The sequence below is a fragment of the Myxocyprinus asiaticus genome, chromosome 9, assembly GCF_019703515.2.
Source record: "Myxocyprinus asiaticus isolate MX2 ecotype Aquarium Trade chromosome 9, UBuf_Myxa_2, whole genome shotgun sequence".
Lineage (NCBI taxonomy): Eukaryota > Metazoa > Chordata > Actinopteri > Cypriniformes > Catostomidae > Myxocyprinus > Myxocyprinus asiaticus.
In genome coordinates, this window is record NC_059352.1 from 48,104,242 (window position 1) to 48,118,203 (window position 13,962).

General features: G+C 36.7%; 1 protein-coding gene across 1 annotated transcript in view; it reads right to left on the minus strand.

The window, feature by feature from the left end:
* LOC127446538 (semaphorin-5B-like) overlaps nt 1–13,962 on the minus strand; it is a 110,055-nt gene that overhangs the window by 94,992 nt on the left and 1,101 nt on the right. The window lies entirely within an intron of this gene.

Genomic DNA, 13,962 nt, shown 5'->3' on the forward strand with positions numbered 1-13,962 from the left:
CCATCTCATGCACAGATAAATTGCCCCATTGAGCAATAACTATGTGCAATACACAGTTTAGTCTTTCTTATATTTATCCAGAACATCCAACCTCTTCTGCCATTTCATTCTTCTGAAAAAAATAAATAAATAAATAAAAAACATTTGCACTGTACATAACAGATTTGTATTTACACTGTACATAACAGATTGTATTAGATTTGCACTACCCATGTTTATGTATGTATGTATGTGTGTGTCTGTATGTATGTGTATAATTAGTTTTTATTTTTTATTTTGTATTATTATCTATGTCTTGCTGCTGTTTTTGTATTGTTTTTGTATTGTTGTACACTGGAAGCTCCTGTCACCAAGACAAATTCCTTGTATGTGTAAGCATACTTGGCAATAAAGCTCATTCTGATTCTGATTCTGATAATGTTGAAGGAAATAGGATTGACTGATGTATGGAGAGAGTTTCATCCAGGGCAAAGAGACTACATATATTATTCAAATCCACATTCATCATACTCTAGAATTGATTATTTTTTTGCATTTGGAAGAGACAAATTTAGAATTGAAAACTGTGATATAGGATTAATTGATATATCTGTCCATGCATTGGTATCACTTTCACTAAATTTAGGGAGTAAACCAAAAAACACTTTATGGAAATTACATTCTGGCATTTTAAATATTAGAGAGATTAAACAACAACTTATAACAGAAATAGAACAATATTTAGAGCAGAATGATAATGGTCAAGTGTCCCCTAGTATATTGTGGGATGCTTGTAAAGCGGTCCTCATGGGTAAAATTATAGCTATTACTTCCAAACTGAAGAAACGTAGACAGGAAAAACTTAACACACTTAAAAATAATTTAAATCAATTAGAAATGAACAATAAGAAAAATCCTAATAAAAATGCATTTCAGGAAATTAAGAAAATTAAAGTGGAAATAGATCATTTATATACTCAGGAAATAGAGAAAAAACTAATGTTTTTAAAGCAGAAATATTACGAGTCTGGAGGAAAAGCAATGAAATTACTGGCTAGAAAGTTACGCAAACAACATGCTGATTCAATTATACAGAAAATACAAGATCCTAGGTCAAAACTAATATTCCATAAATCAGAGGATATTCAGAGAGTGTTTGAAAGCTACTATAGGAGACTGTATTCTCAAACACAGATTGTAGATCCTTTGAAAATTGATTCTTTGCTCTAATCTTTAAAACTTCCCTATATTAGTGATATCCAAAATGCTAAGCTTTCAGAAGATATAACTGAGGAGGAAATAAATAAAGCTATATCCAGACTCAAAACAAATAAATCCCCAGGCCCAGATGGATTTACTTCAGAATGGTATAAGATATTTAGGCAACAAATTACTCCGATCTTATTATCATCTTTTAATTATGTTTTACAAGGTGGCGAATTGCCGCCCTCATGGCGTGAAGCTGATTCCAAAGGAGGGAAAAAATAAACAGGATTGTGCAGCATATAGACCCATTACTGTTTTAAATGTGGATTACAAGATATTTGCATCTATTTTAGCAAAAAGGATTGAAATGGTAATGCCGGAACTAATAAATTCAGACCAAACAGGTTTTATTTGAGGTAGACAAACGCAAGACAATATTTGACGGACCCTCCATATTATCTACCATATCCAGAAATGTAATTTACAGGCTGTACTTTTAAGCCTTGATGCCAAAAAGGCCTTTGACTCAGTTAATTGGCTTTTTCTTAAGAGTGTACTTTCAAAATTTAAATTTCACGAAAAGCTTATACAAGTAATACAAAACATATATTTTAGACCTTCTGCAAGAATTAAAATAAATGGTGATTTATCAAAATCGTTCACACTGGAAAGGGGCACAAGACATGGGTGCCCTCTTTCTCCACTTCTCTTCGCATTGTTTATTGAATCCCTGGGACAGTGGATTAGGCAAAATTCTAAAATTAAAGGAAGCAACACAGAGGAAGACGAACACAAAATAGCGATATTCGCTGATGATGTGTTATTGTTCTTAATGGATCCATCTGAATCATTTGTTGAACTCATGGAAATACTAAAAATCTTTGGATCCTTTTCAGGATTTAAATTGAACATTTTAAAAACACAAATACTGACTTTTAATTACAACCCCCCAAAAGAAATAAAAAAGCAGTATAACTTAAATTGGGATCTTAAATACATTAAATACTTAGGAATACACATCCCTAAGGATATAAAAGACTTAGAAATGCTAAATTATGGTCCCAGTAATAAAAAAATGAAAACAGACATAGCAAGATGGAATCTACTACCTTTTTTTAATATGGGATCTAGAATAGACTCAATGAAACAAAATATACTTCCAAGGCTTCTACATTTGTTCCAGTCTCTACCCATCGTCTTGCCTAAAAAACAATTTACGGAATGGGACAAACTGATCTCCAGATTCATATGGCAAGGTAGGAAACCAAGGATAAAATTTAAAACCCTGCAGTTGAGTAAAGAAAATGGTGGGGTGGCTTTACTGTGTCTACAAAAATATTACTGTGCTGCACAAATAAGGCCTATAGTTTGTTGGTGCAACCCAGATTATCAGGCAAGATGGAAAGATGTAGAGACTCATTGTTTCAGGGAGATTCCTACACAATCGTCCATTGCAGATGAAAAACGAATCAAAAATAAAAAAGAGAATCAATGGATTAAGGTAACTTTTAAAATTTGGTATGAGATTATTAAGGAATATAAAATAAAGGATCCTGTGAAAATACTGAAATGGTGCTCATATGATTCAGAATTTAAACCAAATATATTAGATATCCGCTTCAAAACATGGGCTGAGAAAGGGCTCACTGCCTATTGCACTATTATGAATAGAGGACAGTTATTAGATTTTCAATCTCTTAAAGAAAGATTCAGTTTAGAGTCAAAGGATTTTTATAGATACCTTCAACTTCGTCATCATTTTTATCAGAACATTAAAAAAAGAGTCTGAGGAAGATCCAAACAGTAAAGCTATCATTAAAATAATCACCTCAGTGTATGAGGCTCAGCCAATGGAGAGGATTATAGTTGTACAAGGCATTGATAGATTTACACAGAGACACATCCCTATACATTAAGGAGAGATGGGAAAAAGAAAGCAGCATCATATTAACAACTGAGGAATGGGAAAACATATGCAAATTTCAATGGGCAACTTCTCGCTCCTCATACTGGAGGGAATTTTGCTGGAGAAATATTATTCGTTTTTTCTTTACTCCAAAACAGAAAAATATATTTTTAGGTAACTCAAGATGTTGGAGGCAATGTGGTTCTCAGGATGCGAATCATTACCACATATTCTGGGGTTGCCCTAACATCAAAAGTTTTGGGAAGATATACAGGTGCATCTCAATAAATTAGAATGTCGTGGAAAAGTTCATTTATTTCAGTAATTCAACTCAAATTGTGAAACTCGTGTATTAAATAAATTCAATGCACACAGACTGAAGTAGTTTAAGTCTTTGGTTCTTTTAATTGTGATGATTTTGGCTCACATTTAACAAAAACCCACCAATTCACTATCTCAAAAAATTAGAATACATCATAAGACCAATAAAAAAAACATTTTTAGTGAACTGTTGGCCTTCTGGAAAGTATGTTCATTTACTGTATATGTACTCAATACTTGGTAGGGGCTCCTTTTGCTTTAATTACTGCCTCAATTCGGCGTGGCATGGAGGTGATCAGTTTGTGGCACTGCTGAGGTGGTATGGAAGCCCAGGTTTCTTTGACAGTGGCCTTCAGCTCATCTGCATTTTTTGGTCTCTTGTTTCTCATTTTCCTCTTGACAATACCCCATAGATTCTCTATGGGGTTCAGGTCTGGTGAGTTTGCTGGCCAGTCAAGCACACCAACACCATGGTCATTTAACCAACTTTTGGTGCTTTTGGCAGTGTGGGCAAGTGCCAAATCCTGCTGGAAAATGAAATCAGCATCTTTAAAAAGCTGGTCAGCAGAAGGAAGCATGAAGTGCTCCACAATTTCTTGGTAAACGGGTGCAGTGACTTTGGTTTTCAAAAAACACAATGGACCAACACCAGCAGATGACATTGCACCCCAAATCATCACAGACTGTGGAAACTTAACACTGGACTTCAAGCAACTTGGGCTATGAGCTTCTCCACCCTTCCTCCAGACTCTAGGACCTTGGTTTCCAAATGAAATACGAAACTTGCTCTCATCTGAAAAGAGGACTTTGGACCACTGGGCAACAGTCCAGTTCTTCTTCTCCTTAGCCCAGGTAAGACGCCTCTGACGTTGTCTGTGGTTCAGGAGTGGCTTAACAAGAGGAATACGACAACTGTAGCCAAATTCCTTGACACGTCTGTGTGTGGTGGCTTTTGATGCCTTGACCCCAGCCTCAGTCCATTCCTTGTGAAGTTCACCCAAATTCTTGAATCGATTTTGCTTGACAATCCTCATAAGGCTGCGGTTCTCTCGGTTGGTTGTGCATCTTTTTCTTCCACACTTTTTCCTTCCACTCAACTTTCTGTTAACATGCTTGGATACAGCACTCTGTGAACAGCCAGCTTATTTGGCAATTAATGTTTGTGGCTTACCCTCCTTGTGAAGGGTGTCAATGATTGTCTTCTGGACAACTGTCAGATCAGCAGTCTTCCCCATGATTGTGTAGCCTAGTGAACCAAACTGAGAGACCATTTTGAAGGCTCAGGAAACCTTTGCAGGTGTTTTGAGTTGATTAGCTGATTGGCATGTCACCATATTCTAATTTTTTGAGATAGTGAATTGGTGGGTTTTTGTTAAATGTGAGCCAAAATCATCACAATTAAAAGAACCAAAGACTTAAACTACTTCAGTCTGTGTGCATTGAATTTATTTAATACACGAGTTTCACAATTTGAGTTGAATTACAGAAATAAATGAACTTTTCCACGACATTCTAATTTTTTGAGATGCACCTGTACACTCTGTTTTAGGAAAGATTCTAGGCACTTCAATTGATTTTAGTTTTGAGGTACTCTACCTGGGCAAAGCTTCCCTGGTCTCCTGGGAAAGTAGGAACAAATATATGTTTAGAATATTTCTTGCATCTAGCAAAAAAGCTATAATCAAATGTTGGTATAAACCTAAGCCTCCACAAATACAGGATTGGATTGGAGTTTCAAAAAATATTTTTACCATGGAGAAAATTACATTCTATGTGAACCTTCAGAAAGAAGTATTTGTTGAGTACTGGTCCAATTGGATTAAATATATAACCCCTATTGAGCCAAACACTTTTTGCCTATAGATTGTATTTTGCATGAGCTTCTGTGATTGTTGTGACCCCCTCCCCTTTCTTTGTACATAGTTTTGTGTATTGAAACTTTAAATGACTTTAAGAGATACATGTAATCGTTATTTGTGAGGAATTTGTCACTTTAGAAATCTGTCACTCTTGTTTTAAAGATTCATGCATTTTGCTTTTATGGGAGTAATCTTACTTGAAGGTATTTGTAGGTTGGAAAGACTGTAAAAGTGACAAATGTCATAAATGTTGAAAAAATGTATCCTTTAAGCAATAAAAACTTAAATAAGAAAAAAGAAAAAAAAAGAAAGGTCTATTCACACAGACACCGAAATGAATAAAATTAAAAACAATTTCACCACTGTACAGTAGGAGGCACATTTATTCTGGTGCATGGATCGTAAAAGGATTAGTTCACCCAATAATGAAAATTCTCTCATGATTGACTCACCTTTAAGCCATCCCAGATGTGTATGTCTTTCCTTCAACAAAACCGAAATGAAGATTTTTATAAGCACATTTCAGCTCTGTATGTCCATACAATGCAAGTGAATGGGTGCCATCAGGCTGTTTGATGGTCCAAAAGGTATACTTAGGCAGCATAAAAGTAATTCACACATCTCCAGTCGATCAATAAATGTCTTCTGAAGCAAATCCTTTAAGCATCCAGCTGTCAATGCATGAGCTACTCAATGCTGTTTTGGCATTTATTTGCCTAATTTGGCATAACTGTTTCATTATGTTTTTTCCATGTTTTTGATGCATTTAGAGGAATACAGAATCTGTGTTTTTTGTGCGAGTGAGAGGAGTAAAGAGCACGGTTGCATATGTCCCGTGTCTTCTGTCTTCATATTTATGCATGTATTTTGCAACGAGTACATTCCAAACAAACTCTTGAATCCAGCTTTTCTTTTTTAATGCCTGGATAATATAACACAAGGTACAGTGATATACATACACGTGAAATAATGTGCATTAAGTAAAACAGGTATAGTATAAAATAAGATGCATAACATTTAAAAACAATATAAAAGAAGACACAGCTCATGGCCTTTTCTTTATTTAATTATTGCATATTTGTATTGAATTCAGGGTTTCTTGTGCATGTTGAGAAAAAGAGTACCATTACAGGAATTCTTTGTGTTATTTTATCCTTGCAACAAAAAGAGCAGTGAGTTTGGGCAATTGGTTTGTCTACATTCAGTAAAGTATTGCATGTAAAGGGGTGCTTATTATGCAATATTTTGTGCTTAGAATGAATTGCAGAACCTCGCTGCAATTTTTAATGCCTGGATAATATAACAGGCACAGTAATATACATATTAAATAATGTACATTAAGACAAACCAACATGTATATTATATAATGAGGTATTAGTGCATTAAATACATATTGTTATAAAGAAAGAATGTGTTTACTGCTTCTTTATCATTTATTTACTGCATATTTGCATTGAATTCAGTGTTTTTGTGCGTGAGACGAATTAAAGAGCACCTGTTTTTGCCAGTTGATTAGCGCCACCACCGCGCTGGATTGTGCAGCAGTAGCAACTCTAGAAAAATGACAAAAAGTTCTTATCTCATCTTATCTCAGACAGTTTTCATCGCAGTCAGAGGAAAACAAAAAACGGACTGCTCTCCATAAAAAACTTTCGGATTGTTGGCGGACAATATGTCGGACCCAGTTTGAATAACGGAATGGGAATCCATTGTTCCTATTCAAAAGCTTGTTCGGAATGAACATTCACACCGTAAATTCGGTCTTGGTATGAATAGGCCTTTAGACTGCAATTCCATCTAGTCCAAGGATAACAAAAATGTTTGATATTTTAGAGCCAACTAATGAGGAAATCTATATGATGCTTCATGATTCAAATCTGAAGTCATATGGTGAGCAGCCAATGGAAATACAGTGCACGGGCTACAAAGTTCAAGAAATGGTGATGGGAAATAAACACTCAAAATTAAGCTTAACTTTTAATGTAACTCATCTCCAACTTGCGTCGCAATCTCGTCTTTCTACCCAAGACTGCACCCAAGTGTGCTTGGCCCGTTTTTGCTTATATTGTATGCAACATATATAATTTGTTAATCAGCATTCCCTTATTGCATAATCCTAAAGGTTGCTCTGAAGAATGATAAATTAGAGAAAACATTGGGAAAATAGCAGAAATTGTCTACATTTCCTGACTTTGTGATAAAAAATTTTGTCCATCCAAAAGCAATAAGTATCAATAATTTCACAGAGATAACTCAGAAAACAAAGCATTTTGCTCGTAGATATCTAGTTAACTTGCTACTAATTGCCTCAAAACAAACTTCATATCTTTTAAAGATTTGATGTCACTAACCTGGCAAACTTTGGCAAATCCAGTGGTTATTTCATCCTCAGAATTGCTCATTGTATCAACTCAGTACCTTGCAAACATGACTGTGCATCCAGGTGGACTCATAAACAAAACCTATGGAAGATCGAGAAAATACTTTCCAGGTTTATCTGCTATATGCTTTGGAACAAGGATGGGCAGGTAAGGACACAACGTTTAATTGGCATCTATTAATTGGCTGTATCACTCCACTCTCTCCTCTCCACTAATAGCTGGTGTGTGGTGGGCGTTCTGGCGCACTATGGCTGCCGTCGCATCATCCAGGTGGATGCTGCATTCTGGTGGTGGATGAGGAGAGTCCCCTGTTCACTGTGTAAAGTACTTTGAGTGTAGTGTCAGAAAAAGCGCTATATAAATGTAACGTTCATTCAGCGTTACTGAGAGAAGGCAGACTATACATGCTCCAGTCATCAATCACCCTAAAGCAGTCTCTATTTTCATATATTCAAGTTTCTTGATAATTGTTTCTAGCTGAACAGCTTAATAATAATACCTTCTGATTGCTCTGATTACATCTTTTATCCTATTTTAGGTTCATGCATAGTCCCTCCCTACAAAGTTGCAAATTAATATTCACCAGGACACTCATGCATAACGTTGCATATATGTAGGAGGCATATTCATTATCTTTAGAAGTTTTCAGTGTATTGCAAAACAATGACCTAAAAAATGTGTTGGATGGCCCCTACGCATCGACTACTGATCATCTGTTCATATACTAAACAAGCAAGAGGAAAAACAAAAAACAAAAACATGTACCTTTTCTCCTCTGCTTCTGATAAAATAGCTTCCCCAGACATACCCTCTTGAGAGCTTTTTGACACTTGAGTCTTTAAGACATTTTTTTTTCATGCCTGGGGAGCTTTACAGAGTAATGCATGGCTGTAGGATCCATGAAAGATACTAAAAGAACACTACAGCAATAAGACTCTGTCTCTCCGGAATTACTCAAAAATATCTGCTCTTATCGCTCCTTCAAGACGAAAACTGTGTCTTACTACACTCCTGTCGTTTTAAAATAAAATGATCTTGGCCTACCAATTTAAATAAACTTTTGTTTGTAATCATATGTACACACAATGCAATTGTTTAGGGTTGGGAGCTGTTCAAAATCGATTTTTTTAAATACCGAAAACCGTATGATTTTTACGACTTTTGGTTTTGTTAACGGTTCTCAAATGTGCACATTTACTCAGATGCGGACAGAATGCAGTACGAAAATACTCAGCCACTTTTATGAGCAGGTTCTTTTGAATCTACAGCACGAAACTCACACATGATCAGTGCAGTCAGAGTGCAGAACGACTGACTCCTATGAGCCGATTCATTTGATTCTATTGTGCGAACCACAGCGCGACCAGTGTAGTCCGATTCCAAAATGAATGACTCCTTTGAGCCGATTCTTTTGATCCAATAGCGTGTATTACAGCACTCTCAGTGTAGCCCGATTCCCAAACGAATGACTCCTATGAGCCGATTCTTTTGATCCAACAGTGTGAAACACAGCGCAACCAGTGTAGTCCAATTCCCGAACGAATGACTCCTGAGATGATTCTTTTGATCCAATAACACGAAACACAGCATTTTGAATGTAGTCTGATTCCCGAACAAATGACTCTTATGAGCAGATTCTTTTGATTCTATGGTGAGAAACACAGTGCAACCAGTGTAGTCCGACCACCGAACAAATGACTCCTATGAGCCAATTCTTTTGATCCAATAGCTCAAAACACAACACTATCAATGTAATCCAATTCCTGAACAAATTACTCCAATGAGCGGATTCTTTTGATTCTATAGTGTGAAATACAGCATGAGAAGTGCAGCCTGATTCCTGAACGCAAGACTCCTATGAGCTAATTCTTTCGATTCTATAGTGCGAAACAGCATGAACAGTGTAGTCCAATTTCCAAATGAATGACTCCTATGAGACGATTCTTTTGATTCAATAGCGCAAAACACAGCATTTTGAATGTAGTCCGATTCCCAAACGAATGTCTCCTATGAGCCGTTTCTTATGGTTCTATAGCGCGAAACACAATACTATCAATGTATTCCGATTTCCGAAGGAATGACTCCTATGAGCTGATTCTTTTGATTCTATAGCGTGAATCACAGTGTGACCAGTGTAGTCCAATTCACAAATTAATGACTACAAAGAGCCGATTCTTTTGCTCCAATAGCACGAAACACAGAGTGACAAGCGTAGTCCGATTTCCAAAGGAATGACTCCTATGAGCTGACTCTTTTGATTCTATAGCGTGAAACACAGCACTATCAATATAGTCCGATTCCCGAATGGATGACTCCTGTGAGCTGATTCTTTTGATTCTATAGCACGAAACACAGTGTGACCAGTGTAGTCCAATTCACAAATTAATGACTACAATGAGCCGATTCTTTTGCTCCAATAGCACGAAACACAGAGTGACCAGTGTAGTCCGATTTCCGAATGAATGACTCCTATGAGCTGATCCTTTTGATCCTATAACGTGAAACACAGTGATTTCAACGTAGTCTGATTCCCGACCGAATGACTCCTATGAGGTGGTTCTTTTGATTCTATAGTGTGAAAAACAGCAATATCAATATAGTATGATTCCCAAACGAATGACTTTTATGAGCCGATTCTTTTGATTCTATAACGCGAAACACATCGTGACCAGCGTAGACCGATTCCCGAAAGAATGACTCTTAAGAGCAGGTTATTTTCAGTGAATCCAAAACATACAGCACTACCAGTGTAGTGCATTTCCTGAACTAATTACTCAGTTCTTTTAGCCAGTTCTTTTGATTCTACAGCACAGAACACATTGCGACCAGTACAGTCCAACTCCAGAACAAATTACTCTTATGAGCTGGTTCTTTTGAGTCTATAATTTATAAACGGCCTAGTCGCCGTTTAGGTAGTCTCACAGCCTGGTCAATTTGATGTTCAGCTGATTGGTCAGCTGGTCTCCAAACCATTAGAAAATCAAGTCTGAAATAACTACCTGAAATAACCTTGAGGTTGCACACACTTCCAGAGAGAATGTCAAGTTTTCCACAATGTCCCTGTTCAACTCTGCGAAGTTTGTGTTTCTCAGATTGCATAATGTCTCTCTAGTGACTGACTGATGATACAAGAGAAACAGAGAGAGAGAGAGAGAGAGAGAGAGAGAGAGAGAGAGAGAGAGATAGAGAGAGAGACAGACAGAATGGGGTTGAAGGGTCAGTTCTAGGAAACTAAATGCGCTGACAGAGTGAAGTCACTACTTTGGTATCACATTTCAAATCGGACCACTTACTGACAGTACTAAATCGTTTTAAGTATTTAAGGAAAGTTATATAACAAAAAGTTAACCGATTCTTTTATTATGGGATAAAACTTTAATGACCACGAAGTTTCATGACTTGTTTCATTTAGACCACCAAATTGATGGCTATTCTTGCATTTCATCCATATGGTAAATTTAGCAGATGCAACTATCATGTCAAATACTTTCAACAGACATTTAAAGGGAAAGTGAATTGAGGTTTGTTTTCACGGCATGATGTCGTGACTATTGGGTCAACATTAATTGTTTTGTTCTGGTTACAGCAATAATTCATGTAACAGACTTTTAAAACGCACCTTTAAATGTTTGATAATGCCCGAAACGGTGCTAGTGGCCACTGGGGAATAAAATAACAGGGATGTTTCTTTAACCAATAACCCCTGTTTGTTTCTAGCCCAAATTACAGTTAATTAGTGTTGACGAGTTCAGACATAGTGTACATTCAAACAAGAGCTATTACTGCTCATTAGCATTTGAAAAGAACCGTCTGCAACTCTATTTGACATACTCAAGAAGCGATAATGCGTTTCCTTTTAAATATTCAGCTAATTATAATGGTGGTTCATCCCAAAGGAAAGATAAATGACAAATAAGATCTCTTTAATATCTCAGTTGTTTCTCCTAGACAGTAAAGCAAAAACAGAGAGCAAATGGAAACTTTTGCTGAACACTGAAAAAAGTTGGAGTGACATTTACTTAAAAAAGGTAGGAAACAATTTTCATGCAGAAATTACTAGTGAATTTACCAAACAATTTTTTTAAGTTAAGGCTACACACAATTCTTGGTGGCTTTAATTAAAAATACTCAAGTTAAGTTTACTTTGCAGTACTCTGTTTTAAGTCAATTTTATTCACTTTTTGCATGCTAGGAACACCTGCTTCGAAAAGTTAAGTAAAATGTACTTATTTAATTTACCCGTGAAATTTAATCAATTAGCCAACAAATATGACATTGATTTCTACTTTAGGATTGATACATAATGACGCATTGTAAAAGCAAAACAAACAATAATAAATAACATTTGCTTATAAGCTAGAGTATTCACTTTTAAATGTTTGAATTGAGTACAAATGACAAATTTACTTAATATTTTCAAGTTCAAGCTTAAACTAGCTTATTCAGTGTAGAAAGTACTTCATCTTTCTTGTTGTTTACTTCACCACAAAATCACTTTTTTTCAGTGAAGTCTCCTGCTTCTCAGATGTTTCTCCTGAGAAAAATCTCACATATGTCTTCTCTAGAGTTTCAAAAGGGATCTCAACAATGTCTCAAACTGTGCTCCGATTTGCTAAGATACCAAAGTCTGCAATCAAGTCTGAGATTTCAATATGAACTCAAATATGTCTCATCAAATTCTTCCAAGATCTGAGCTATGTTATCTACTTTAATACTTCAGATCTATGCTCTAACTGCATGTCCACAGTTCCAAGTAGGTATAGCCGCAGGCCAGAGACCTCCAAATGGGGGCTTAATCTCCTAAAGAGGGCATGGTTACTCCAAAAGGGGGCGTCATTTCCACTCACAGTTAAGGTTAGGGAAAGGGTTAGGTTAGGGGCTCCCTATAGCTTCAATGGCGATTTGGAGCTCACGTCCCCTTTGGAGCAATGCCTGCAGCTACAGTTGAAGTCAGAAGTTTATATACACCTTAGTCAAATACATTTAAACTCAGTTTTTCACAATTCCTGACATTTATTTGTAGAAAACATTACCTGTCTTAGGTCAGTTAGGATTACTACTTTATTTTAAGAATGTGAAATGTCAGAATAATAATAGAGAGAATGATTTATTTCAGCTTTTATTTCTTTCATCACATTCCCAGTGGGTCAGAAGTTTACATACACTTTGTTAGTATTTAGTAGCATCGCCTTTAAATTGTTTAACTTGGGTCAAATGTTTCGGGTAGCCTTCCACAAGCTTCTCACAATAAATTGCTGGAATTTTGGCCCATTCCTCCAGACAGAACTGGTGTAACTGAGTCAGGTTTGTAGGCCTCCTTGCTTGCACACGCTTTTCTTAGTTCTGCCCACAGATTTTCTATCAGATTGAGGTCAGGGCTTTGTGATGGCCACTCCAATACCTTGACTTTGTTGTCCTTAAGCCATTTTGCAACAACTTTGGGGGTATGCTTGGGGTCACTGTCCATTTGGAAGACCCATTTGCAACAGAGCTTTAACTTCCTGGCTGATGTCTTGAGATGTTGCTTCAATATATCCACATAATTTTCCTTCCTCATGATGCCATCTATTTTGTGAAGTGCACCAGTCCCTCCTGCAGCAAAGCACCCCCACAACATGATGCTGTCACTCCCATGCTTCAAGGTTGGGATGGTGTTCTTCGGCTTGCAAGGCTCACCCTTTTTCCTCCAAACATAACGATGGTCATTATGGCCAAACAGTTACAATTTTTGTTTCATCAGACCAGAGGACATTTCTACAAAAAAGGAAGACCTTTGTCCCCATGTGCACTTGCAAACTGTAGTCTGGCTTTTTTATGGTGGTTTTGGAGCAGAGGCTTCTTCCTTGCTGAGCAGCCTTTCAGATTAAGACAATATAGGACTCGTTTTACTGTGGATATAGATACTTGTCTACCTGTTTCCTCCAGCATCTTCACAAGGTTCTTTGCTGTTGTTCTGGGATTGATTTGCACTTTTCGCACCAAACTACATTAATCTCTAGGAGACAGAATGCGTCTCCTTCCTGAGCGGTATGATGGCTGCGTGGTCCCATGATGTTTATACTTGTGTAATATTGTTTGTACAGATGAACGTGGTACCTTCAGGCATTTGGAAATTGCTCCCAATGATGAACCAGGCTTGTTGTCCACAATTTTTTTTCTGAGGTATTGGCTGATTAATTTTAATTTTCCAATGAAGTCAAACAAAGAGGCATTGAGTTTGAAGGTAGGCCTTAAAATACATCCACAGGTACACCTCCAATTGACTCCAATTAGCCTATCAAAAGCTAACTGGCTAACTGCCTAAAGGCTT